The 22,765-nt window shown below is 46.7% G+C and overlaps 1 protein-coding gene across 4 annotated transcripts in view; it reads left to right on the top strand.

Moving 5' to 3' along the window:
• KIAA0040 (KIAA0040 ortholog) overlaps positions 1-22,765 on the top strand; it is a 49,734-nt gene that overhangs the window by 13,211 nt on the left and 13,758 nt on the right. For 2 of the 4 annotated variants that reach the window (XM_065936096.1, XM_065936097.1), the window contains exon 2: positions 14,987-15,066. The exons of the other annotated variants lie outside the window; for them this stretch is intronic. The gene's annotated coding sequence lies outside the window, so the exon portion shown is untranslated. The remainder of the gene's footprint in view (positions 1-14,986; positions 15,067-22,765) is intronic. 4 annotated transcript variants of the gene reach the window in all.

Below are 22,765 nucleotides of genomic sequence, written 5' to 3'. Positions count from 1 at the left end.
AACATGAGAAGTGAATACTTTAGTTGAATTGTAAGATCTGCAGGAGATCTCCCCAGAACTCATACCCCAAGTCAAGGCATGGCACCTGTGTGGGAGAGTCCTACCTGCATTAAAACAAGAAGAACAACTTCCTCAGATGAATTCTAAACCTCTGTAGAGTGGTCCTTTAGGTCTGGCTGCCAATGCCCAGATCAGGATTTTATGTGACCTGGTAGGGAAGAAAAAATCACCTTGAACTTGGAACTAGACAGACATGGGTTCAATTCTTGCCTTGACCACTTATTAGCTGCCCTTGCACAAGTCTTTCAATCGCTCAGCTTCATTTCCTTTACATTTAAAATGGGGATAATTATGTCTCACCAGGGCAATGGTTAGAATCAGAATCAAATTGAAAAAGAAAGTACATTTAATGTGCTATATAAATTGTACAGTTCTATAAAAATGTAAGGGGGTTTTATTATTATTACTAATCTTTCCCCTTGAAGTCACCAAATCAGATGGGCTATGTAGGTGTAGGATTTGGGCAGCATCGTAGGTCCAGACGTGCAGCTTTTTAACTGCATATAATATTTGAAGGCCATAATTATAGACGTTTCCTTCCGTCAGAGCAATAACAGGTATCTGCTTTGCTTCTTACTCCTTACTTAATGTGATCAAAGATCAAAGAAGTGAATGGTCTCCTAAAGCGATGCAGGTTGTGTACTGACCAAGAGCTCCTGGGAGCTCACAGGGTAAAGCAGCCAGGATTCCACTTACTAAGCCACAGACCAACCCCATTTGCAGCTGAGGCCACCCAAAGGGGACACTTTTTTTTCTGTAATCCTCATCAGTGTGCTAGTTGAACCAGCAGTAGTCCTGAATCCGAGCATCTTTCAATGGCTTAGATGTCTCTGTGGTTTTCCTGTCTCCCAGCCAGAAAAGCCTGACATATTCCAACCTAGTGAAGCTCAAGGTTTAGGCCAACATTAGAACTTTCAAATAAACAGACTTCTGATAGGGGCTGGTTGTTGAATGAAGAAAAGGAAGTAACCACAGACTCAGAGACTTCAAATGGAAAAACACTTTAGAGATGAGCCAGCCCCTCCCCCTCACTTCACAGATGAGCAAACTAAGGCTCAGAGAGGGAAGTGTGTGCTGGGGTCAACAGCTGGTTAATGGGGGAACCAGCATCCAAGTCCTCAAACAGCGAACCCTCCCTGGGGTTTCTACCACCTGGACCTTCTGTGCCTCACACACAGGGGCACAGGCAGGCACTGAGAGGCTGGCGGAGGGGAGAAGTGGAAAGATTGTATTTAAAGGCTGCATCTTCCCCCCAGTGGCCCCTGGGGGGTAACCCAGGGGTAACCAGGAGCAGCCCCTCCTTTAAGGGACTTCTCAGTGGTGCTAGTGGTAACGAACCCACCTGCCAATGCAGGTTAGACATAAGAGATGCGGGTTCAATCCCTGGGTCAGTAAGACCCCCTGGAGGAAAGCCTGGTACCCCACTCCAGTATTCTTGCCTGGGTCTCACAGGGTTGGACACGACTGAAGTGACCTAGCACACACACACACATGCTCCTCCTCTATGGCAGTCTCTCTGCCACACCCAAGCCTTCTGCTTCATCAGTGTCAAGCCTCAAACAGTTCTTAAGAATTCCCAGAGTCCCTCGAGAAGGGATACAATACTTGGTGCCTTAATGAACTAAAATCTGGTTTGGGGTTTTTTTTTGGGGGGGGTGGTTCTTAACCTTTTTTTTAAATTAGAGGATAACTGCTTTGCAACGTTGTGGTGGGTTCTGCCATACAACAATGCAAATCAGCCCTAAGTGTATATCCCCTCCTTCTTGAGCCTCTGTCCCACCCACCCCCATCCCATCCCTCACACAGGTCCCAGGTTGAGCTCCCTGTGTTACATAGCAGTTTCCTGTATCTGTTTTACACATGGTAGTGTATATGTGTCAGTGTTACTCTCAATGCATCCCACCCTCTCCTTCCCCACTGTGTCCACAAGTCTGTTCTCTACATCTGTATCTCTATCCTTGCCCTGCAAATAGGCCTCATCAGTACCATTTTTCTAGATTCCATATACATGCCTTAATAGATGATATTTGTTTTTTTCTTTCTGACTTACTTCACTCTGTATAACAGACTCTAAGTTCATCCACCTCAATTCAACTGACTCACATTCATTCCTTTTTATGGCTAAGTAATATCCCATTGTATATATGTACCACAGCTTCATTATCCCTTCCTCTGTTGATGAACATCTAGGTTCCTTCCATGTCCTAGCTATTACATATAGTGCTCCAATAAACATTGGGGTACATATGTCTTTTCGAATTATTAAAACCTATTTATTAGTGTTTCATGAAACTTGTCATGAAGACTATTTCCAAACCAGTGGGTCTGGAAATACACATGGGTATTTCATTTTTGGGTCATCATTACACGTCAAAATGATAGTCAACTCACTGTTCAGTGGAAAGGCTGTAAGTGAATCACAGGAACTCATGAGACGCATCACAGGCACAGAAGAGACACAACAGTGGCAGACAAACTTTCTCCCTCTCTAAGCACTGGGAGGAAAATCTGCAGCACAGTTTTGGGTAGACAATGCCCAGGGCTACCGAGCAGCTCAGGTTTCTGACCTGTCCCCCGCATCAGCCCGAGCCATCTGAACAGAGCACCACCTGGGGACGTGCGTGGGGGACCAGGCGAGCGTAGCTGAGCTCCCAAACAAACTCCACCCAAACACAGGATTCCTTTCTGAGGGTAACTCCCAAGGGACTGTGGCAGTGTCCGACCGAATCCTGGCCCTGGGAAGAGGCTTCCTCCCACGCTTGTAAGCAAACTGCTCCATGGAATTTGTTGCTAAGAAATGAAAGGAAACCTAATCACAGCCATGTTTCTTGATCAGACCTGAAGATTTGTAAGTCATTGCAGACTCTCAACCGTCTTTCTCTTTTTAACAAAGAGCAAGCCTTGCTCTCAACTGTCTATAACTCGTTCCTCTTGGGATGTTTTTCAGCAGACTTTTATTCGTCTTAAATATGACCCTGATTTCAAGCTGGATAAGCTTAAGGAAAGCCCATCCACAACTTCGTTTAGTTTTCCAGGCAAGGTAGAAAAGACAATTGGCAGGAGAGGGGGGGGAAATGTAATAGCAATAAGGATATAAAATTGCTCAGTCATGTCCAATTCTTTGTGACCCCATGGACTATACAGTTCATGGAATTCTCCAAGCCAGAATACTGGAGTGGGGAGCCTTTCCCTTCTCCAGGGGATCTTCCCAACCCAGGGATTGAACTCACGTCTCCCACATTGCAGGCGGATTTTTCACCAGCTGAGCCACCAGGGAAGCCCTCAGCAACATGGATAGTTGTACATAATAATATTCATACCTTTAGTCTTCTATTGTCCTTTTCAGGACAAAAGTTGGGGGTACATAGGTTTAGAGATGGGTGTGGAGGCAAGGGTTTGGGGGCGGAGAAATAGGCAGGGGAAACTGGGACATTCAATTAGCTTTAGCGCCATGGGAGCAGAATGGCATGCAGTGCACATGCTGGGTCTTAACCTAAATGAGATGTGACTGGCCACCTTAAATAAGAAAAGAGGAAAGCTGCACATGAACCTGGAGCCTCTGAGACCCTGAGACTGTGTCTTTTCAAAATTTCTGATCCTAGGTCCCTCTGCAACTCCATCAAAGGGACAAAGCACTAGCTTTCAAAAGCCCCTCTGCTGTAAAGACTCCACAGCAGCTCAGGGCCCCAGGAGCCTCTCAGGCACACTGGCCCCAAATCCCCCAGGAGCTAACACTGGGGTCACAGTGACTTAGGTCTGCACTGTGCATGCTAGGCTCTCCATAGCTATTGGTTGAATCATGGTGCTAAGACTTTGAGGCACACAAAAGTGACAGCCGCTGCTCCCTCCCACCACCCCCACCAGGCTGCTCTACCAGCACATCCAGCATATCATGGTGGTTTCTGTTCTGCTGGGGAGAAGCAGTGGGGCTGGAAGACAACACGCCACTGTCAGGGCCAGCCCTGCAGACACACCCCATCTGTCGGGCTCCTTTCTGACTCCTGACTGATGGCTCCCACCCTCCCCTCCCTCACTCCACCTTCCAGTCCGACCCGAAACATCTCCTGCCCAAGGCCCACAGTCTGCCCAGTGGCAGTTGCCAGCGCAGTGACGGCCATGGCCTAGATGAAAACCTCCAGACTCGTTACGTGGGTGACCCACCCTATCCCATAATGAGGCCTCCCAGGGAGATGGGAGCACCCAGACACAGCACACCACCCAGACATGCTTGCTCAGAGTGCTCCTGGTTTCCAGAAGAGAAACTCAGACCCTTCCCTGCAGGATGTCTGGCCCAACGCCTTCTCTGGCTCAAGAGAAAAGCAATGATGTGCCGGGTGCCTTAGGACACTCACTGCTTTCCAACTACTGTGCTCGTGTAGTTTTGCATGGAGATATTATTGGCCCCTCTAAAGAAAGAGCTGATTTTTACTGTGTTTTCAGTGGATAGATGGCACAGGTTTCCACAGCAAGGTGTGGAAAGAATATCCGAGATGTTCAGGTAGAAATACTGCATTTCCCCCACCCTGTCTGGGACAAGAGGGAGGGAACCAGTCACAGGGCATGTGACACACGGGGAAGAAGGTCTGATGCTCCTGACAGACATTTTCCAGGAATAAGTCTTCAGATGTTTTAAAAATAAATATTATTCCTTCAAGAAGGAATACTTCAACCACTGAGGTATGTGGTCATTCAGTATTTGGTACTGGAGGGAATGAATAAATACACACTAAAAAGATAATCAAATCAACAATGTTATACTTCTTAAAACTTAATAATGGAAACTGTACCATTGTTTTCCATTTATCATCTATCAGCTTTCAAGAAATTTTGTATTATCTCCTCCCATTTTTTTAATGGAAGTGAAATTCACATTACAGAAAATTAATCATTTTAATGTGAACAGTTCAGTGGCATTTAGTACATTCACAAAAGGGATTGATTGAAAGTTTTAGTTGCTCAGTCGTGTCTGACTCTTGTGATCCCATGGACTGTAGCCCGGCAGGCTCCACTGTCCATGGAATTTTCCTGGCAAAAATACTGGAGTAGAGTGCCATTTCCTTCTCCAGGGGATCTTCCTGACCCAGGGATTGAACCTGGGTCTCCTGCATTGCTGGAAGATTCTTTACCATCTGAGCCACAAGGGAAGCCCATAGTACATTCACAATGTTGTATAAATAGCATCACCACCTCTAGTTCCAAAATACTTTCATCACTGCAAAATAAACCCCCAGATCCATTAAGCAGTTACCCCTTATTACTCCCTCTTCCCAGCCCCTGGCAATCTGCATTTATGGATTTATCTATTCTGATATTTCCTATAAATGTATGCCCTTTTGTGTCTGGCTTCTTTCATTTAGCTTAATGTTTTCAAGGTTCATTCACGTTTCAGCCTTTACTGGTGCTTCGTGCTCTTTGTGGCTGAATAATTATTCATTCTGTGTATTTACTATAATTTGTTTAACTGTTGACCTGTTGATAGACGCTTGGGTTGTTTCTACCTTTTGGCTATTGTGAATAGTGCTGTTATGAACATGTAAGTACAAGGATTTGTTTGAGTACCTATTTTCAATTGTTCTGGGTAGATACCTAGGAGTAGAATTTTTAGATCATAGGGTAACTCTATGTGTAACTTTTTGAGGAACCATCAAACTGTATTCTCCAACATTTTAATCAGCAGATGTAAGTTCACTTCCTTTCTTGAGGATAAGAGGCATATGAAGTGACATGCTTTCCCACGCCTGGTCCCTTATTTGTTGCCTTTGAGCTTATCCTTTAAGGAAAGATACTAAACTCTGCTTCTTGTTGTCCTGGAGATGTGGAGTTATTTGGATGCTTGAGATAGAAAATATTTGGGGGACTTCCCTGGTGGTGCAGTGAATAAGCACCCACCTGAAAATGCAGGAGACGTAGGTACGATTCCAAGCCCAGGAAGACCCCACATGCCGCAGAGCAGCTAAGCCTCTGCACCACAGCTCCTGAGTCTGCGCTCCAGGGCCCACGCACTGTGACTGCTGAGCCCACACGCACAACTGCAGCGGTCTCTACATTCTAGGGCCCATGAGCCACAGCTAATGAGCCACTGGGCCACAGCTACTGAAGCCCATGTGCCCAAAGCCTGTGCTCTGCAACAGGAGAAACCGCTGCAATGAGAAGCCTGTGCACCACAGCGAGAGGGTGGCCCCCACTCCCTGCAACTAGAGAAAGCCCACGCGCAGCAGTGAAAACCCAGCACAGTCAAAAAATAAATAAACGATAAATAAAGAAAATATTTGGGTAAACTACAAATCCTTCTTGGTGCGGTTAAGTAGTAGGCAATAGGTAACACCAGCAGTATTTCTGGAGGACTGTTTATGTGCCATGCATTGCATTAAGAAAGTCATACCCTTGCTCTCATTTAACCCTCGTAGTTCAACTATGATACCTATCTGACATAGGAGGAAAACTGAGGTCTCTACCAAGAGTTAAGTTCTCTTCCTCTGGCTCCAGAGTGTTATTGATAAGCCTCTCCTACAAAGAAACTGCAACTGCCACCAATGATGAATCAGAAGCTGTTCTGTTACGGTCCACTTTGGCAGATGGATAAAGACACAGTTATTATACAGTGTGACCAGTGCTTTGATAGGTGTGACAATAGTGAAGAAGTACACTTAGCCCAGCTCTTAGGTGACAGACTTACCAGAGGAGACAAAATCTAAGTTCCTGTTATTATTTCATTTATAAGTAAATGAGCTTTTGTGCCACTTGGTGAGGCTGGACCCTCCCCCATCCTCCTTTGGCACCACCAGGTCATCATTCCTTGTGCCCAGTGTCTGGCACACAATAGCTGCTCATTAAACATAGGTTAATAAACACATGTCCATCCTAAAGGAGATCAGTCCTGGGTGTTCATTGGACGAACTGATGCTGAAGCTGAAACTCCAATACTTTGGCCACCTCACGCAAAGAGTTGACTCATTGGAAAAGACCCTGATGCTGGGAGGAATTGGGGGCAGGAGGAAAATGGGATGACAGAGGATGAGATGGCTGGATGGCATCACTGACTCAATGAGCATGAGTTTGAGTAAACTCCGGGAGTTGGTGATGGACAGGGAGGCCTGGCGTGCTGCAATTCATGGGGTCGCAGAGTCGGACATGACTCAGCAACTGAACTGAACTGAATAAACACATGTGCTTCTGCAGCTGGAACTTCCAGGCCCTGTCACACTGCTACAGGACTGCAATGCCTGAGACTCAACTCCTTTGCTTTCTTGAAACAGCTCTGGGGCTTCCCTGGTGGCTCAGTGGTAAAGAATCCACCTGCCCATGCAGAAGACATGGCTTCCATCCCCAGTATGGAGAGATTCCACATTCTGCAGAGCAACTAAGCCTGTGCACCACAACTCCTTAGCCTCAGCTCTATAGCCTGTGCTCCACGACACGAGAAGCCACCACAGTGAGAAGCCCACACACCGCCACCAGAGAGCGGTCCCCACTTGCCACAACTAGAAAACAGGCTGAGCAGCAATGAAGACCCAACACAGTCAAAAATAAATAAATAAATAAATAAGCAGCTGTGGCCCAGGTATGAGGGAAAGGAAATGAGGAAAGGCCTAGAACAACTTTCTTTGTTCTCTCAGTCTGAAAACATGAGGAGACAAGAGAAGGCGGGAAGCGGGGTGGGGAGAGGGGTGAGGCTGTGAAGATACCTCCCCTTGCCCAGGTGAGGAGTCTGTAGAAGTGCCTGGGGTCCTGGAGCAGACACGGAATGAACTGCTAAACCACTTTCCTGAAACTCTAAGTTCTCCACTTCATCTCAGGGTTGAGTTGTTGCATCAAGACATCCAAGCTCATGGCTATCCCATATCTGAGGCAGTTCACCTCGGCCTGCAGGGACAAGAAGCAGCAGCCTGGTGGAAAGATCTTGACTCTCCCCAGTGGATAATTCTCACTCCTCTTTCCCAGGGGTTTTCAGTGAGATTTGGCCCTCACTTACCTTCCCTGGTTCACATTCAGCTCCTCTCTACAAAAAGAAAGCCCTGCTGGCCTTGCTTTAGAAGGCAGAAGCTGTCCCAGCCTGGCTCTGGCTGCACCTTACTTATGCTGGGCCACGCTGGGTCGTCGTTGGTGTACGGGTTTTCTCTTGTGGTGGTGAGAAGAGGCTATTCTTCATTGCAGTGCGCGAACTTCTCATTGCTGTGGCTTCTTTTGTTGTGGAGCCTGGGCTCCAAGTGCACAGACTTCAGTAGTTGCAGCTCATAGGCTCTAGAGCATGGGCTCAGTAGTTGTGATGCATGGGCTTAGTTGCCCTGGACCAGATCTTCCCAGTCTAGGGATCGATCCTATGTCCCCTGCACTGGCAGGCAGATTTCTTAACCACTGGACCACCAGGAAGTCTCTCTGGCTTCATTTTTTTCTCATACACATTTAAGTGTCTTTGTGTCTGCCGGACACTATCCTGGAGGCCGTGGGGGGATTTAAAAACCAAAACTAGGCACAGGTCCCACCTGCAGAGGCCTACTGCCTACCCCTAGGAAGCTGCCCAGCCCAGCGGCAGTCATGCCCCCTCATCTAGAGGTGGAAGAAACAGCCTTCCCCCCCACCCCCGCCACCGGAATTAGAGCCTGTCCTGGGATCTCTGCTTGCAGGTGCCACCGTTTCTTTGCCCACCACCCAGGCTCTGGACTGTGCCACTTGTGGCATCCCCAACATCTGCTTCACCCTGCTTGGCTGGTTCTCCAGGCTCTGACCAACTTACTTAAGTCATAAGCTGCTACCCTGGGTTCCTAACCCCAACTATGAAAGCAAGGCCTTCTTGTTCTGCACAGGCCCCAGTCCTGGTCCCCTCCACTGCTGTAGCCCTACCCCATTATAGTACCTGGGACCTGGCCATGCAGAGGCCACTGCAAAGCTCGTGGAGATATAAGGGCTCAGGTTCCCAGGGATGACTGTGGGCACCCTGACCTGGAGGAGGTAACACACAGCCCCTCACAGACACCCTCAACTCTCCTATCCCATAACCACTCAGTCGGTTCACTAACCAATGGACAAGCATTTATTAAGCATCTACTATGTGCCAACACTGAACTAGGCATGGGGGATTCCTAGAGGAGAAAGCTGTCAAATAGTCTACAATCAAGTGGAAAAGCAGATATGAACAGCATCTGTACCACAAGTATACAATAGGAAGACTACATAAGTATCCTACAGTATCTTACACGCATTGTCAGGGAGGGAGGTAGGAGAGAGGGACAGAAATCTTCGATTGTGATGATCTCTATGTAACCGTGATTCCAGAAAAAGTCCCCAGGTCACTAAATTCTCCTTTCTCTTGGCCTGTCTGCTGAGGGCTGTTCAGTACACATAGGTCAGAGTTTGCTCTAGTTTTATAGGCCAGAGCCTTCCTCATGGGCTCTGCCCGGGACACCCAAAGGCATCTTGCCATACTGCACACATGAGGCATCAATCACTGTGGTCCCTTCTGCACCCTTGAACTCTCCACTGCTGGATTACAGCAGGGGTCACAAGCTCAACACCCATGGGTTACCCTGACAGATAACACTAACATGTGTGGAATGTGGGCCAGGTGCTACTTTAACCACATGACAAAGATGATTCAACTCATTTGATTTCCATAACAATTCAATGGCAGAGGGTCCATTCTGATTATTATTTTATAGCTGAGGGACAGAGGGATAGAGAGAATATCCTAGGTTGAACAGCTAGTGAATGGAGGAGGGCAAGCAGCCTTTGACCCAAGCTGGTCCACCTGAGAGAGTAACACAGGTAGTGTGGGGATCCCTACAGGACTCGCTGGAAGCTGTGCTCAGCCAACCTCTCTTCACTGATCACATCTACCTTACAGGCTTCCAGCTTGTAGCCTGTGATTTCGGGTTGCCCTTCTTACACAAAAAACTCATTTGGTTTCCACCAACCTTGGGCTAAATGTTAATAGTACTGTTAAATGGGTAGGCTAACTGAGTGTGTGTGTGTGTGTGTGTGTGTGTGTGTGTGTGTGAAAGAGTTGTTGTTGTTTAATTGCTCAGTCGTGTCCGACTCTTCGACCCCATGGACTGTAGCCCAACAGGCTCCATGGGATTTCCCAGCAAGAATAATGGAGTGGGTTGCCATTTGGAGCAATCTCTTTGATCTTGAGCCAATTGGAACTGGCTTTGGTTACCCTCATGGCCCCAGACTGGAATTTGGGATTATTAGCACATTTAAGAATATACAAAGGAATAAAGCATGTTTGGAGTTGAGAGGGAAGGAGGCAGAAAACTGACTAGCCACTCAGATTTTCTCACGCAATAATCTGCTTTCATGGTTAAACATGAAAAACAACCCCTGAGTAGGACCTTGGCCCAGTGCATCATCTTGTTACCCCTGCTCTGTCCTTGGACATTCAAGTCAGAATAAGGAAGGAGGTGAGGAAAGAGAGCAAGTCTCACAGTAGCATCTCTTCTCAGGCCACAGCCTTAGGAACCCTCACCTTGGGCCAAGCTGTTGCCTGGAATACCATGGATTAGAGCAGCTGGCTGGGAGAGTGAGCTGTTTGTTGCCATGGTAACAGTGGCAGATTCAAACTCTCCAGATCTGGGCCCGGTGCCTGGGCCACCTTGATTGGCTTCTTTCTCTGAGCCAGCTGTGCTTTCTTGAACAGCCTGGAATCCCTTCATTCTCATCCTCACTGCATTTAATCATCCCATTCTCCCGGCAGGTGCCATTTCAAATCCCACCCTCCTCGAAGCCTTGCCTAGATTCCCTCATTGGAATGAACAGCTTCCTTCGTGCTGCTCCCATAACCATTTGCTTGCATTTCCCTTGGGACGTGTAACTAGTCATGCTTCACTGTTCCCCTGTGCTCATCCATTTCCCAAGCAAAAAATAAATCCCTTGATTCACAGTCTGTGTCTTTAGTTTGGAATCCCTTACCCAGGTAGTTGGCAGCAAGTTTCACATCTTGTTAGGCAGCATTAGCTGGGAGAGCCTTAGAAAAAAGAAGCTCCTTGTGCACACAGTAGGTTCTCAACGGAAGTGCATTGTATTGAACTGTGTGCTGTAGAGAGGGGAAAGGGCAGTTCCTTGGCCTCCTTGGACTCAATTGTGTCAACAACCCAGGCTCAGGGAAGGAAGAAAAAAGCCAGCCAAAGGAGTTCCTCTTTCTGAGGAAAAGAAACAAAAACTTTTTGCAGTAATACCAGTGAGGTACCGAGACACTGAATGCAACACACACTCTCGCTACTCAACTGACTTGGCGTCTGAGAATTAGCAAATGGAATGTTAGCAATTCATGACAGCAAAATGTGTCAGGAACACAGCCAACCGGGGCTTTCCAAAAGCATGGCAATAGCCTCGCTCTCGTGTGATATAATTATAATATTCAATATGGCACCCCGTGAGGCAAAGGCCCACATCCATTTGAGGCCAGCGATCTTTGGAAGTCAGGTCTCACTGCTGTCATTTCTGTTTCTTGGCACTGACAGCCTCACTGGAGATCCAAAAGTAGCCAGTCACCGAAAGGCCTGCAGAGTGTGCCTGCAGTCTGGAATGCCCCTCGGCTATCTGGCATCTGAGCACATTCTGAGCCCAGGCTGAATGAATTCTCCAAACCCAGAATACTGAAATTCCAATTGGTAGATTTTTTTTTCTTTTCCTGAGTATCTTCTGTGTGGCCACAATGCTGGGTACGAACCCATAAACCAGCATGGCAGGGTGGAATGAGCCCTGGATATTTAGGGGCAGAAGAGCTGCCACGTCTGCCATGATTGGCTGTGAGACCTCGGACAACTCACTGAATTTCAGTGAACCTCAGTTTCCTCATCTATAAATATGGTCATTCACTAATTCAACAAATATTTTCCAAGAACAAAACAGGTGCAAATAATTTCCAAGAACAAACATGTCCCATCAAATATTTTTTTCCAAGAACAGAACAGGTGGGAGTACATTCTGTCTAGAAAGGAAGCAAGATGATTAAATAAACAGTGACTCTAAAGTGGGTTGTAGGCTGTGGTGACGGTATAGGGATAGTATCAGGGTACAGGACAGCGGCTCTAATGAGGTCGTGGAAGCTTTCCCAAGGGGGTGCTATTTCAGCTGAGACTAAATGCACAGAGACCAGGAGATTGCAGAGTACTGGTTGAGGTGGGATTGGGGGAGAGTTGGGGGGATTTGAGATAAAGAAGCTCTCTTGAGACCCCAAAGCAGGAAGGACCACATATCTCAGGGAGTCTGAGAAATGGAAGGTTTTATAAACTGGAAGAGTGACTGGTTGCCATTGTTGGTTCCTCTCCTGTAGCTTTTTGGGAGTTAATACAATTAGGAGAGTATCACGCTGGGAAATAGAAAAACTAGAACCTGGTCTGCCCTTGGCCACTGACCAGCTTTGCAATTTTAAACAAATTTTGAACACCCATTTCTGTTCTTTAGTTTATTCATCTGTGAAATAGGGCAAGAAATCCCTTCCCTTCTCACATTACAGTGGATTTAATGAAGAAATGTTTGCAGAAGAGAAGCTGTTAAAAAATTAAAATGAGTTATAAGTGCAGGGTCTTTGCTAGCACTTTCCCCAGTCATAAATAAATTCAAACCCATTCAGGCATCAGTTTTAAGACTGGAAAAGTGATTGCACCGTGGTTTTTCCCCCCCTTTCCTCTGCCTCCCTTCCCAAGCGATCAGGAAATAAATGACAGTTTCTTTCTGATTGGTTTGGTGATATTTCATTTCAGTTCATAATCGGATTTTGTCTAAGGGAGAAAGTACGCTATTAATAAAAGTGTTTTGTTTTTTTTCTTTAATTGTAATATTTGTGATTACCAAGCCTGGCTGGTTAGGGCAGACTGCCCATGAGCCCTGGAAAAGGCTCCCACTTTCCACTCCCACTGGAGTGGAAATAGCATCCCACTCCAGTACTCTTGCCTGGAAAATTCCATGGACAGAGGAGCCTGGTAGACTGCAGTCCATGGGGTCGCTAAGAGTCGGACACGACTGAGCAACTTCCCTTTCACTTTCCACTTTCATGCATTGGAGAAGGAAATGGCAACCCACCCCAGTGTTCCTGCCTGGAGAATCCCAGGGACGGTGGAGCCTGGTGGGCTGCCGCCTATGGGGTCACACAGAGTCAGACACGATTGAAGCGACTTAGCAGCAGCAGTCCATGAGCCCAGGGTGGCCCTTAATCCTGCTCTGGCCAAGGCATACTTTGAATTACCAGAGGGATCAGGTAAGAGAATGAAACATTGACACTGCTGCGTCTCTCCTGCTCACCAACATTCAGGACTTTCCTGTTACACCAAACCTATGCTGAGCCTTCCAAGCCCCCTGAAATCTCACCCACCTTCCTCAGGAGGTTTCTTCACTGCCTTCCCAGTCCCAAACTCTGTACGTGCTGGCCTCTGCACCCCAGCTCTTGCTTTCCCATCCTATTCAGCTCAGCCTAGCTTCCCTTCTCTCCCTTGAATGTCCAACCCTCGATGTGATCACACCCAGTATAGGAGCCCCGCACAACCTCCAGCTCCTCCAGGTTGCCTCTCCCTTAAAACCTAAGCCAACAGCCATCACTCTCCTTTCTAACTGTGCATGCATTTTGGCACTTCCTGATATTTATCTTAGCCTTTAATAGCTTGTATTATTTTTGAAAATTAAACTGTAAAGCACATTATCAGTTTATAAAGACACTCATGCATATTTAACTTGACTTTCACAACAACACTGGATGGTGAGTGGAGTCAGTGGAGTTATTATCTTCCCATCTGAGAGATGGGGAACCTGAGGCTTGGGATTCAGGGACCTGCACTGTCTTCTGGCAGGACTTACCGTGTTCTAAGTCTCATGAAGAAACTCTCCTAACTCTGCTCATTGTTATGTGGCAGCCTGGATGGGAGGGGAGTTTGGGAGAAAATAGATACATGTATATGTATGTCTGAGTCACTGTGCTATTCACCTGAAACTATCACAACTGTTAATTGGCTATACCCCAATACAAAATAAAATTTTTTTTTTTTTAAAAAAAGAAATCCCAGGCTGGGAACCAGATCATACACTTCTCTTTTCCCCCTCAGCACCATGTTGATCACATAGCAGATACTTAACTAACATTTCTTAGCATGAAATCCATATGCAACTACCGGAAAAATAGTTGGAATGGCATATTTCATTGATGCAAATCATCACTATTAGTACTATTAGCCTCCTCATGGATAAAGAACGGGATGCTTGCAGATTTGTTTTTATTTTAGTGACCCAGTAAACAACTTCGGGGAGGCTCTCACATGTTCTATACAAACCTCCCTACCCCCGCCCCCAGCGGTCAGTCAGAGGGCAGCCACCCCTGCAGTTTCTGCTCCTTCTGCTCACACCAAGCAGCCTGGCCCCACCGACTCTTGCTTCCTGCAAAGGATGGAATGTGCTTATCAGAACCTGCCTGGCAGGGTGGACATGCTTGACCAGCCCTTGGAAATCTGGGGTCATTTGGGCACACGGAGGATCCAAGCTGCCTAGCACCACGGCACCGCAAGGGGAAAGAGGAGCCTCACTGGTTGGGGCAGGGTCGGGATGGGGTCCACCCATCCACCCATTCGGGGTTGGAGGCAGGAAGACCTCCCAGCATGGCAGCCAGTTTTCCAAGAACTTCAGGCCACTGCGATGACCTGGCAGAACTGAGGGGTGATGGCTGCTGCCCTGTCCCTACATCGGCCCGGAGTAACGCCAGTCGTGACTCTTAAGAACTTGTGCAGTTCCTGACAGCCGAGGTGCACATTCACACGCCCTGCTGCTCTGACACAAGGACCCAGGCACATGCCCACTTCCAGTCGGTAGTTGACTTTGGAAAGTGCCTGCGTACAGTCAGGCCTTCAGAACTGTATCAGCAGCCTGCCTCCCTCCCAGCCCCGTGCCCGCTGCCCTTCTGCAGAGGTGAACCATGCTATCACTTTCTTGTGTCTCTTCCCAGATTTCCCCCATTTGGGAGATAAAGAAATTGAGGCCCCAAGTGACTGAATGAGCTTCCTGAGGACGCACGTTAAGTCATAGGTAAGAATTTGAACTGGCTTCTCATACCACCACGAACTTCCCCTATGTTCCCAAGCTATCTTTTAGCCAAGAATTCAGCTTGTATGAAAATCTACAAGAGTATAAACAAATAAAACCACATATTATTCAAAGCCAGGCCTGGGGATCTGGAGCCTCATAGACTGTCTACTGAGGAGCAGAGCTGCCTACCCCTCTCAGGGCAGTCACTTCCCAGGTCCTTCTCTGGCTGCTCCAAGCCAACTCCCATCTCTGGGACCCTCTCCTGCCTTCCAGCTAGCAGGGGCAGGACTACACATCCTGACCGTTTTGCCCTATCAAAATGCTCCCACCCAATGTCCTATTTCTTCAAGATACTGATACTTTGAGGGTTGGTCTGATAAAATAAATATACATACATACATTGGGCTGATAAAATATACATACATACATACATACATAGGACTGCTAAGGAAAGATAAAGCTTAAGGCTGGTGTAGAACCAGGTCAGAGTCAGAGTTCCCTGGCCTCTCCCACCATCTCCCCCTGCCTCCCATTGACCCCATATGCTTTCCAGAGTGTCTGCCATAATACTTTGAGGTTTCCAGGCAAGGATGGAGCAGAGGTGGTGGCTAGGGAGGACAGGATAGGGCTGAGGGAAGAGTGTGTGTGTGTGTGTGTGTGTACTCTTTAGTATCTATGAGGAACTCCCCTACCCCCACAATCCCCAGCTTAAGCAGTTTCTTCCATCCATACTCCCAAATCACTCATGGCCAATGCCTGCAGCCTCCTTTGGGAAGGTCATTTCAATAGTGAAGAAGAAAAACATTGATATGGGGGACAAAAGCAAGAGAACTGAGGCTATCAGGGATGAAGCAAAGTCAGTGGCAGTTCCAGAATTCCCCTAGAACAGGACTTAGGGGTAGCAATCTATATGCACAGAGGCACCTAAAACTGCATTTGATAAGACTGAGCAAATGTCACCTATATCAAAGAAAGAGGGTACTGAGGCAAAAAAGGGGGTGTTAGTTGCCTGGGTGGGTGCTCCATCAGTGTTTTAGCACATTCATACATGTCTTCTACGTTCACCAACAGTTACTTATCAAAACGGTAAAAATATATCTATATCCACACTCGATGTTGGGGGTACAGATGTAAATGCATACAGACAGGAAGTGAAGATTCATCCAGCAGTAACATCGACTCCTCCGCACTATATGCCCTCTGTGGCCCAAAGTCTGACGAACCTGAACTGTTTCCACACTGTGCATTCCACAGGGGTGAGTTATGACTGGAAGGAGAATATTTCTGCTCACTCCCTCTATGACTTGGCCTTTACATTTTAAGCCTTAATATTACAGTAAGGTAGCTTTCAGCTTTTAATTGCCCTGAACTTTTGTTAACATTAAATGAAGGGAGGAAATGGAAAGGAAAATAAAATTGTATCTGTATTGCTTCTGAGTTGCATAATTGTATATTTTTGCCACCCCATTAGTTTTCAACTATTCCAACCTCTAAACCTCTCCCCCGCCACCACTGAGGAAAATAAATAAGTCAGTCATTCAGCTATTGCTGCAAAGTTTGCCAGACTCTGAGTTCTCTAATATTAAAGAGAGTGATGCAACTTTAAATTCAGTCTATTTTTTAATTACCACCTGTGGGAGACCCAGAATCACACAAGTGCTTGGCTGTCTTCTTGCTTTTTCTAAAAACATACCTTCCCTCTAAGCAGATATGACGTTAAACATCAGTTATTGGAGTCAGCCTCAGACTGTGTCCCCTTTATTTGGGGACCAGAGAAGGCACTGCCCCTCCCCAACCGCTTTTAACTCCAAGATGACCTCAGAGCCTCAGCTCACACTTTCCAAAAATAAAACTGTACTTCGGCACTTTACCACACCCAGCAAAATTGGCTCCAAAATTTTTTACCAAATAGTTTGGAAGAGTGAAAATAAGAACAGTATAACCCAGGTATGTCACTGTAACCATGGCTACAGGTTTTATTAGCACTAATACCAGGATGTGGTCAGATTGGATATATACAGACGGCAAACACAAGCCTGAGTGGTGTCAGAGTGTGTGCCCATAAATTCTCCAAATTGGAAACGTGCCCCTTAATGACTATGATTCATAAAGGACCTGGGGCAGGCAGGGGTGAGGAGGGAGGGAGGGTGAGGGGGTTGAGGGAGGAGAAGGTTTAGGTTGGAGGGCTGCATCAAGAAGGGAGTCAGTAACTAAAATTACTTCTAATTTTAGCTGTAATTCAGCTTTTGAATACAATCCTCTAACATGCCCCTACCTTGCATTTAGACTGCAGTTTTCTCTATGTTCTTTGACGTACCTTGTCGTTTGTTCACAAGTCTTGATAGATATCTGAGATGGCTAATAGCTGTAGTTCTCAGATGAAAAGGGGGCTCAGAAAGCTTAACTGATTTGCCCAAGGTCAGAAGCTTGGAGGACAAGTGAACCCAGAACTAGAACTGGTTCCTCTTAATATTCTTTCCACCGCACCCGTCTGCCAGCCTTTATATTCTGCTTGGGACATTTGGATATGTATTCATTCCTCTTGCAAACATCCCTCACCCTTATCATTTGTTTAATTAGCCAGAAACCAAGATCAACCCATCAAACTGGAGGTGACAGCTGGAAAGTGAGGCTTGCCTTTTGTCCTCATCTCTTTTTCAAGCCCCCTGCCTGGCTTCCAGCTACACAGATGACAGCACAAAGAATAGGCACTGTAGTCCCTATTCCAGAGGGAGTGTGTGGTATTGGGGTTACAAAGTTTAATATGCCTCCAGGGACCAGGTAGGTGTCAGGACCGGGTGAAGCCAGCAGAGTGGGACTGGGGTACAGGTTAGGGGAACATCGGTCCTTCTAGTGCTCCAGCAGATATGGGAGGTTAGAGTAGCCCAACTTTAGGACTCACTAAAGAATGAGAATTGTATATGAAATCAGAGGAGGAAAAAATAAAGTAAAATAGAAGTGCCTAAGGGTTGGATATAGCTCCTGGGCTGTCAGTGAGCACTCTAGGGAGTTTTATGCCTTTAGGTCCCCAGCACCGACGGTCATGTGTGACGTATTGCACTTCTCTTATATTTCTGGTCCTATTAAAATGTGAGCCCCTTAGGGTCACAGGAGGTGTCTTAGTTCATCAAGGGTGTGTCCACAGAGTGTGGCACACATGCCAGGCTTTCAAATGCTTGACAGGTGAATGATTGGTGAATACCCCTTCATCCTAGAAGACAGGGTCCAGAGACTGAAGTCCTCAGCATCTGGAGAGTGGCAGTTCTAGAGCATAACATTGACAGCAGGGTCTTCTGCACTTTAGTACCTCCATTGTTGTTCAGTTGCTTGGTCATGTCCATCTCTTTGTGACCCCATGAACTACAAGTTCTGTCTGTTCACAGGAAAAGTGATCAAACTGCACACCAGACTTCCCTGTCCTTCACCATCTCCTGGAGTTTGCTCAAACTCACGTCCATTGAGTCCATGATGCCATCCAACCATCTCATCCTCTTTTGCCCCCTTTCCCTCTCACCTTCAGTTTTTCCCAGCATCAGGGTCTTTTCCAGTGAGTCAGCTCTTCCCATCAGGTGGCCAAAATACTGGAACATCAGCTTCAGCATCAGTCCTTCCAATGAATATTCAGGGTTGATTACCTTTAGGGTTGACTGGTTTGATCTCCTTTGAAGTCCAAGGGACTCTCAAGAGTCTACTCCAGCAACACAGTTCAAAAGCATCAGTTCTTCAGCCATCAGCCTTTTAATGGTCCAGCTCTCACATCCATACATAACTACATGTCGTCTGGCTAACATGGAGCGGTTGGAGGGCATGTCCCTGCTAGTCAGGGCCTGACAAAACGTGCTCCATTGGAGAAGGGTATGGCAAACCACTTCAGTATTATTGCCTCAAGAACCCCATGAACACAGTGAAAAGTAGCTCCATGGCCTTGGGCAAATTAGTCTCTGATAGCCTCGGTTTCCTTATCTGTATAATGGGGATTTAAAAGACTCACCTCCTGCATTCTTGAACGAGGTCATGTCTGCTGAGCCTTGATTACACACACAGAGTTGGACATTTAGTAAGAACACAACCAATGGTGGCTTTTGGATTCAACAGATCATTCTCTGTTCCTGTGAAAGGTGATAAGACATTATACCAACCCTCTGTTTTTGAGGCTTTGGCCTCTGAGGTCTCTGTGTTAAAAGAGGATAGTCAAAGGAAAACAAGTGAGCATTCTAGCTGAAATGAAGAGGAGAAAGTTGATCGTGATGGACAAGACAAGGTAGCCCTAAGAAACTAGATCCTGGATGTCAGGAGGGCCGAGAGAGGGGCGGCAGCTGAGAATGAGTGGAAATAAAATTAATGAGAGAGCGGGGGAAAGGCAAATGAGTCTGCCATGATTCCTAGGATCGGCTAACTCACTTCTTAAACCAGTTCACAGTAAAAGCGATTAAACCCTGCAAAAACTATGAATTCTGTAATGAATGGCTGTTTTTACCTTTCACACAATGAGTAGTATAATAAATAGATGGCTATATGGTTTTCAAGGCAATTTTAAGGCACCCACTGTATGAGGTGTACTTAGGCAACATGCTCTACACACATTATCTTTATACATATCATTCATTCACTCACTCATTCATTCATTCATCCGTTCAACAAATACTGCCAGCCCACTTTCTGCTAGGCACTCTGTGGGGTATAAGGAATAAAAAAATGTAGTACAGTGGAAAAAACACCTCGCCTTCTGAGAAATGTGCTAATAGCTAATATCTGTGTTTACAGAAAACTAAACTCGAAGTGCTTAAGTGGATGTAGCCCAGACTCCAAGCCGGTGTTAGTGAAGGAGGCAAAAGTCCTGACTGCATTGTTTTTTGGTTGAGGAGAAGAAAACTCAAGTTTCCTTGATGATCTAGGGACATAAATATGAGGAAGTTTGTAACTTGCTAACAGGCTGGGGATATTATATTCAATCATATATAGCACTGTTGGAATTTCCAGAGTATCAGAGAGACACGATTTTTAGTGTTTATTCCTAAGAGTGACTGAAAATGACTAATTATTGTCAGAGTCTATGACATGCATCCTTGGGAGACAATGTAATTAAGGAAGGGAAGAGAGAAAGGAAAGAAAGAGAGAGGGAGAAAGAGTAAAGGAGAATAAAGTGGCTAGAGATTTTAGGCCATCCATAACAGAAAGTCAAAGAAAGCCCAGATGAAAACCCTTTAAAACTCTTTTCATTGTCCTTAAATTATTATCTAATTATTTTCCTCACATCATCTTTGAGTAGAGAGAAGGTGTCTTTTTCTTCTGCTGTATTTCCTAGCATAGCTTAATTAATACTTGATTGATTGAAAGATCGACTCATTTGAACCTGGAGTGAAATGGAGCTTTTTAATTTTCTTTTCTGCTGAACCTGAAATAGAGCATATAGTAATTAGGGAAGGATCCCTTGTTATCAGAAAGTCACAGCCACGATGAGCAATTTGTAACCGAGCAAAAGGAAGGTAGATGATTATTTGGGACCTGATAAAGCATACTCCCCACTCCCTACTGCTTTCAGTGATATGGGAGTTTCTTGATCATTATTTCCTCCTTGAAAGAGTTTCTTGGCTAGGGATCTGTCTGGACAGCGGGCTAAATGGTGGGTAATTGTCATCAGAGTCTGACCACAGATGTGACTGATGGCCTCTTTTCTATGCCTTTCATTACCCCAGCTCTCTCCCCCAAAACCTGGATTGACTCATTTACATTTTTCTTAAAGATCTCTTGAGTTAATCAGCATTTCATTTATTCATTCATTCATTCAGGGACATGTTCAACTCTGGGCATCTAAACAGAATAAAACAGGCAAGGACCCAGTTCTCACTGAACTCGTTTAGCAGAGCAGGCAGACAGTCCATAAATGCATACGCCACAGTGACAAGAGCAATGCCTGTGAACGAGAAATTTCAGAGTAGGAAGAACTAGTGGGGCTGTAAGACAGGATGGTGTGGTAGAGATTCACCGGGGGCTTGGCTTCTCGGATGACTTGGTTAAGCAAGGCTTCCTGTTGAGCTAACATCTGAGGTTACAGTAAGTAGAAATGCCTTTGTGTGGAGCTTCTGCATGTTATGAAGTGGTCGATCACGCTAAGATCTCAGAGAAGATGTACTGAAGGGATTAACAAGTCCCGGCAGGGTGGACAACTCTGAAGTAGGTGTGTCCAGGGCATGGTGAGTGAGGAGGGGGGTACAGGACAAGATTAGAGATGGAGGCAGGGCCAGCTGATGGAGGCATGTCTGGGGTACGGCAAGGAGTTTTGATTTGACTCCACAGGCATTGGGAAGCCGTGGTGGGTGGGGGCAACGTGATCTGGCTCATGTGGGGAGAAGAGGCCATAAACAGGGAAGAGTAGAACCAGAGAGAATGGTTAGGAAGCTGAGCAGTAATCCCGGTGAGGGGTGATGGTGACCTAGCCGCGACGTGGCGAGACGTGGACACGTGTGGGATATATTTGAGAGAGAGAGGCCATGGGAGTGCCGAGGGGTGGGAGTGCTGTGAAGTCACTGAGTCTCCTGGGCCTACTGTGATGAAGCACCACAGGCTGGGCACTTTAAACAACCCAAGTGAGTTGCCTCACGGTTCTGGGGGCTAGAAATCTGAGATCAAGGTGTCGGGAGGGCTGGGTCCTTCTGAAAACCAGGAAGAGAGGATCTGTTCCAGGCCCCTCCCCTTGGCTTGTCAATGGCCATCTTCTCTCAGTGCTCCCCTTCACGCTGTCTTCCCTCTGTGCAAGTTGACCTCTGTGTCCAAATTTCCCCTTTTCATAAGGAAACCAGTCATATTGGATTATAGACCCGATTTATGCCAGTATGATTCATCTTAACTAATTTATTGATATATCTCCAAAAATGCTGTGTCCAGTTAAGGTCATATTTTGAAATAGTGGTTAGGTCTTCAACATAGACATATACTGTGTGTGTGTGTCTGTGTGTCTGTGTGTGTGTGTGTGTGTGTGTATAATTTTTTGTGCTGTTCTGTCTTTTAATTTTTCAAAGAAGACAAGTAATTACAATAGAGTCAGACAAGGGCTGTGATGGTAGGTTATTGGAGTAGTAGGTCGTGGAGTCTGGAAGGACAAGGAGTTCCCCTGTGAATGTCCCGAAGGGAGAGGTGAGAAGCCACGCCAGGCAGGTGGATCAGAGCACGTGGCAGCGCGAGACAGCAGGATGCTTGGGAGAACCTGAGGGCATGGGGCAATGGGGGCGGTGGGGGAGATGAGGCTGGGATGGGAGCAGGAGCCACCAGCTCACAAGCGCTTCGTTCCCCTTGCCAAGGAGTCAGGATGATGGTCCAAGAGACGAAGAGCCGAAGGCGGACTGAGCAGGGAGGCTTGACCCCATTCTTTTAGGAGATGAACTGAAGAAAGGAAAAACTAGAGACCAGTCTGAGGGCTCGGACAAATGCGATAACAAGGCGGGTGAAGAGCAGGGCGCCTCTGCTCCTCCGGATCCTTTCTCTGCTCCTCCACCCTCTGCCTTCTATGCTCATGCCATCAGAACTCCCTGGTCACCTTTGGTGCTCCCAGGCTCCAACTCCCTCCTAGACTGTGCCAAGCTCTTCCCCATGTCCAGGCCTTCACCCTTCCGTTCCCACCTGTGCACAGGTAGACCCCCGTCATCCCTCAGACCTCAGCTCAAAGTCACCTCCTCAGAGGCCATGCTGACTGTGTCCTTTA

Source organism: Muntiacus reevesi, chromosome 5, assembly GCF_963930625.1.
Source record: "Muntiacus reevesi chromosome 5, mMunRee1.1, whole genome shotgun sequence".
NCBI lineage: Eukaryota > Metazoa > Chordata > Mammalia > Artiodactyla > Cervidae > Muntiacus > Muntiacus reevesi.
This window is presented reverse-complemented; position numbering and strand designations above follow the sequence as displayed.